This window comes from Zalophus californianus, chromosome 11 (genome assembly GCF_009762305.2).
Source record: "Zalophus californianus isolate mZalCal1 chromosome 11, mZalCal1.pri.v2, whole genome shotgun sequence".
NCBI lineage: Eukaryota > Metazoa > Chordata > Mammalia > Carnivora > Otariidae > Zalophus > Zalophus californianus.
This window is the reverse complement of record NC_045605.1, coordinates 100785696-100791565: the sequence shown is the minus strand read 5'-3', so window position 1 is coordinate 100791565 and position 5870 is coordinate 100785696. Positions and strand designations below refer to the sequence as shown.

At 44.7% G+C, this 5870-nt stretch overlaps 1 pseudogene; it reads left to right on the top strand.

Moving 5' to 3' along the window:
• Window positions 1-1343: 1343 nt before the first annotated feature.
• LOC113913546 lies at window positions 1344-3805 on the top strand (annotated as a pseudogene).
• Window positions 3806-5870: the final 2065 nt, after the last annotated feature.

Below are 5870 nucleotides of genomic sequence, written 5' to 3'. Positions count from 1 at the left end.
GAGGGAATGTTCCCTGACACACTGGGTAAAAGTTGCTTCTTCTCTGGGCTTCAATTTTTCCCTCTGCCAAATGAAGAGAACATAGTAGACCAGGTGTATTCAAATCTCTTTTTAACATCAGAATCCCCTTTCCAAACAAAATGAAATGAAGCACCCGGTTGTTGACAAGAGTTCAAGGAATTGCTGCTTCATTTGAAGCTGGCTGAGTTGGCAGCTCTGGGAAAGCTGGAGCCTCTAGGGAGCTGAGCTGGAAAATTACAGAACCACATCACCCAGGTCCTTTCCAACTCCAGGTTCCGTGGGTCTGTGAGGACTGGGGTCTCTGCTGAGGGTCGTGGGTGCTTTCAACAAGTGTGGAGGGGAGGGACGCCTGGGTGGCTCAGTCAGTTAAACATCTGCCTTCCATTCAGGTCATGATCCCAGAGTCCTGGGATCAAGCCCCACATCGGGCTCCTTGCTCAGCAGGGAGCCTCCTTCTCCCTCTCCCTCTCCCTCTGCTGCTCCCCCTGCTGGTGTGTGTGTGTGTGTGTGTGTGTGTGTGTGTGTGTGTGTGTGTGTGTGTGTGTGTGTGTGTGTGTCTCAAATAAATAATTTCAATCTCAGTTTCAATACCAGTGTTGTGGAGCATGTCCAAGGGCTGGACTGAAAGGTTATGACCATTCTGGGGAAAAAAGGTGCTGTGATTGGCCAATCATGACAGCCCAAATCCTACTAAGCAGTGGGATATTGCTATAAGTCTGTAAATCATATGATTAAACATGATAGAAATCTGAATTCATTGGTTATTTAGTTCAAATTATTGAAGCATTCATTTTTTGAAGGATTCAGAGTAATATATTAACAGCCTCAAAGAAACTCATATTTGTAATCTTTTGATTCAGAGATAGACGCAGCAAGAAAAGAGTCCTCAGAAAACGTCTCTTAAGCAAGGTGTAGCTAAAGCATGGAGTCCTTATCTCTAAATTTACATGTCTGTGGAAAGGAGGAAAAAGAAAAACTTTCGGGGTGCCTGGGTGGCTCAGTCGTTAAGCGTCTGCCTTCGGCTCAGGTCATGATCTCAGGGTCCTGGGATCGAGCCCCTCATCGGGCTCCCTGCTCAGCAGGAAGCCTGCTTCTCCCTCTCCCACTCCCCTTGCTTGTGTTCCTTCTCTGGCTGTGTCTCTCTCTGTCAAATAAATAAATAAAATCTTAAAAAAAAAACTTTCTTGGCTAAATAAAGGATGGAGAATACTGCCATGAAAGAAGGAGTTACTGAGTCATAGAACAAAATTATAGATTTGGGTACAATTTTAGGATGTTTGTACTAAAAAGTTCCAAACTGAGTAAGGACAGGTCTCGAAGAGATGTCAGATACCAGCCCCATTCACAGCCCAGCGGAAGGTATGAAAGCTGTTTTATCCCTTTGGATATAGCAGACAGTTAATATGTGGGCTGGCTACATGCTTTCAACTTTTTAACTTTTGGACTGTCACCTCCCCCCCCAAAAAAGGCAGCTGGATAAATAAAAAATTCTCTTTGCAAAGTATTTGAACTAGGGAATCCTGAAATAACTTTTCAGTTCCTCATGGTACTAACAGTGATGACCCTCTAAGGAGTGATAAGCCATGACTATGTACAAGTCAGAGTTAAAGGAAACAGGGAAGATAAAAATGATAGGAAACTCATTTGAGAAAGGGACAGAAAGAAGCAGATGCTTGGAGCACAGAAAAAAAAAAATCACAGTGATAACAGGGTTCTGGAAGAAAGCTGCTTAAACTCCTGTTCTTAATGTCCGGAGAATTCGCTTCAGTTCAGTAATCTAGGACTTCCTTCCATCTTCAGTCTCCACTAGACCCGGGTGAGAGAGCACAGGTCATAAAAGATGGAAGCAATGGGAGGAACTGGGGTAGTCCAGGCTCAGACTACCGCCAAGCAATAGATGGGATATGTATCGACTTCCACACCTTCTTGAAGGTGTTAATGGTTATTCCAGGATTATTGAGAGGAACCACTAAGTTAATGTGAAAAGGAAATGTCCGACACAGAATAAGGGCTCCGTAAATCTAATCGTTTCCACAGAATCACTTTCTTTCTCGGATCCTAGGGAAAGAAATCCAAGACAGACGATGACCTGATTTGTAGGAGAGCAGAAGTGGGTGATGAGAGCACTCACAAGGAATTACAGAAGTAAGTGGAAATGTTTGACTTGGAGATGAGGTTAGATAAAAGTGATCGTTAACACTGTCTTGGGAGAGAGGGATTTTATTCAACATAGTATCAATGTGTAGACTGTATCAACATGTAGAAGATGCAGAAAAAGTAATGTGGCTTTCCCAACAGGGAGACTTTTCCAAAGATAGAGTGTCCCCAAAAGTCCCCATCACAGAAAGCGGTAGCACAAGGTCCTGCATCTGACAATTTTGGAGGCACCACTCACACCACAGGCTAATGAGCTACCCCTCAAGGAGGTGTACAGAGCACAGCTCAAGAGGCCATCTGATGTGGGCCTGGTGTACACTGGACTACACAATTTGTTGGGGATATTCTAGAATAGAGAGATGCTACAATGGTCCTTTCCAGTCTTGACAGTCTAAGGTTCTCTGGTCTTAAAGACAACAAGCAAGCAAATTTGAAGAAATACTGACCCACGGTCCGATTTCAGGAGAGGCACAAAGATAGGTAAAAGCCCTTCATAGTAACTGCTAGTTGTGGATTCTCAAGATGGTAAAGATTTTCTTCTCTCTCTGAGCAGAGACTATCTGAGGTATTCACCTAACATCTGACACTGAAGAAAGCAAAGTCCTTCAGTCCTGGAATCTCCAATTCCATTCTCCTCTTCCAACCACCTAGCTACATTGAGTCTGTGGCCAAAAAGAAATCTCACTGCTGTGATGGAGTTCATTCTTGTGGGCTTCACAGATCACCCCTGAACTGGCAGTTCCCCTATCCCTGCTGCTTCTCGTTTTCTATATTGTCACCCTTCTGGGGAATGTGGGGACGATCATTCTGATCCAAGTGGATCTCTGACTCCACACCCCCACGTACTTCTTCCCGAGCCATCTCACCCTGCTGGATGCCTGCTACTCCTCAGTCATCACCCCTCAGATCCTGGCCACACTGGCCACAGGCAAGACGGTCATCTCCTTTGGCCAATGTGCTACCCAGTTCCTTTTCTTCACCATCTGTGCAGGCACGGAGTGTTTCCTGCTGGCAATGATGGCCTATGACCACTTTGTTGCCATTAGCCACCCATTGCGTTATAACCTGGCCATGACTCCAGGCGCCTGCAGGGGACTGTTGGCTGCAGCCTATGTCTGGGATGTCAGGGGCCATCCTGCGTACCACGTGCACCTTCACCCTCTCCTCATGTGACCACAATCAGATCAACTTCTTCTTCTGTGACTTCCCGCCCCTGCTAAAGCTTGCCTGCAATAGCATGACACAAAGTGCGATTGTCATCCTCTTTTTTGCCAAGTTCATGTTCCTGGCCAATGTCACGATCATCGTGGTCTCCTATACGCTCATAATCAGAGCCATCCTGAGGGTGAATTTTGCTGGTGGGCAAGCCAAGACTTTCTCCACCTGTACCTCCTACCTCACCACCGTTGTCCTCTTCTTCCGGACATTTGCCTTCATGTACCAGAGAAGTAACTCAGACCGGTCCCCAGAGGAAGAGAAGATGGTGTCTGTCTTTTATACCGTGGTCATCCCCATGCTGAATCCCTTGATCTATAGTCTGAGGAACAAAGATGTAAAGGCTGCATTCAGAAAAGTCATTGGTAAAATCCAGTTCCCAAAGAATGTAGGTAAGAGTCCTTCATCTTAACCCATTTTCTCCCCAGATCTTCATACTCTGATAAGTATCAACATCGTGTGGTGCTTGCCCTCAAAAATGATGGCTTTCAGCAGCCCCTGAGAAGTGATGAGAAGAACTATCCGCTTTTTTTTTTTTTTAGTTTAGTTTAGTTTAGGGAAAACCACAAGGTTTGTGAAGTTTGCTTAGATGACTCCCTCTACCTCTCTTTTCTTGCCTTCTCCATTTTTACCCCACCTCCAAATTCTCAGGGTTGGGGCTACTCTCTGATATCACAGAGCTACAAGTTAACATAGTCATAAGTGAACTGACTACCCCATGCAAACCCCCCTCCCCAGCTCAACCACATTTAAGTTCCCCAGGTGCTCCTTCTTTAACCTATCATCTCAGTGCTCATTGATATCAACTTATACTCTCTGTGGAAGATGATAGCTGAGACTCATACTAACGGGAGGACCGTCAGGAATTTTTTTCCTTTTATGGTATGGATAACCTGCCAACTTATTATGAGGAAGTTAGTGAAAAAAACTAATGAAAAATGGAATTTCCCATTGGTACAGATTAGAATAGTAAAAGGAGGGGTGATTCCTTTGACTACTCCCCAATTTACGTCTCCCCAAATAGTTCCCAGTATCTCCAGGGTTCTACTAGCTGCCTTTCAAGTGGTGATTCTCTACCTTCTGGATCTCCAATTCTTTTGTTTCTCCTCCTCTTAAACACAGCACCTGACTCATGACAGTCACTGTTCTCAATAAACTCATTCCCATGGGCTGCAAAGTCAGCAACGGTAGACATTCAGCAAACAGTCATAAACGGAATTACCTTCTCAGGTAATGTCTTACCCTTTCGGAACATCAGTTTCCTTTGATAAAAAAAATTAACACTTCCTATTTGAAAGAATTATTGAAAGGAGGATTAAGGAAGATGATGAAAATCAATGTGCAGGTTTGGTTTAGTCAGAAGAAGCCAGGTTTGCTCTGGCAACACTCAGCTCCCAAACTGTTCACAATAATTTCCCCACACCCGCCCCCCATGCAAATCAGCAGGGCGCCCTGCTGCATGGAGTCACCTGGAGACCCAGGCTTAAAGAGGCTCCGCCATTTTGTAGCTGCCCTGTTGAAAATGCAGCCTGTACCGCCATCACAGCAGGGGATAGTAAACTACGGAATCAAAACGGACCTTTGCTGCTTCAGCCCACTGGTTAGAAGGAGCCAGACAGTCCTGCCTCACTAGAAGGGGGCCACTAAAGGTAAAAGAGCAAATAGAATATTTGCTAAGCAATACGGCCTCCGCCACAGGGATTATCTGCGGTTGCGACGATCAGCATTCTACAAAACCATGAATAACCAGATTACTTTTTTATTGTCCCGATTATTTTCTACAAACCACCTCTCCCGTATTTAGGGAAATGGCCCACTCTTTCACCTGCCACCTGGTCAAGTGTCATTGGAACACACGTGGGCTTTTCAAGCAAAGATCAGAGTCCTCTAGGAATATTATTAGTGAAATGAGAAGTAGTGTAAAATTCTCTACTGACTGAAGCCAAAAGACATCTATAAAGTAGTGTCTACTGAGTAAAACTAAAAGATATTAAACTTGCAGTTTGTAGAAGGCATGACTCCAGCCACATGAAATAGAAGAGTAGAAGACAGAGAAGGAAGCCCATGCGTAAAGACGAGGAAGGATGAGAGAGGGAGAGGGAGCCCTAATCCCACTTGGCTAGTACATTTTTCAAGCATAACATACCCAAAATAGGAGTCTTGATTCCCCACCCCCAAAACTACTTCTCCCAAATCTTCTCCTGTACCACCCGGAGAACCCAGTTGGCCAGGCAAAAAAAAAAAAAAAAAATATCATCCTCATTTTCTTATTCCTCTCATTCTCTCACATCCAACCCATCAGCAAATTCTAATAGTCCTAACTAAAAAGAAACCCCACCTAGTTTATGCAGGTGCCAGAGTTAGTATCCAATGTCCTGTGTTGGTACTGTGGTTGGGGCAAGAGTTCTATAGTCTTTTAGCATGTAAGCATCCTCTTCTTGGTTTGAAATGACTTCGCTTCTCCAGCCCTCCTGCTA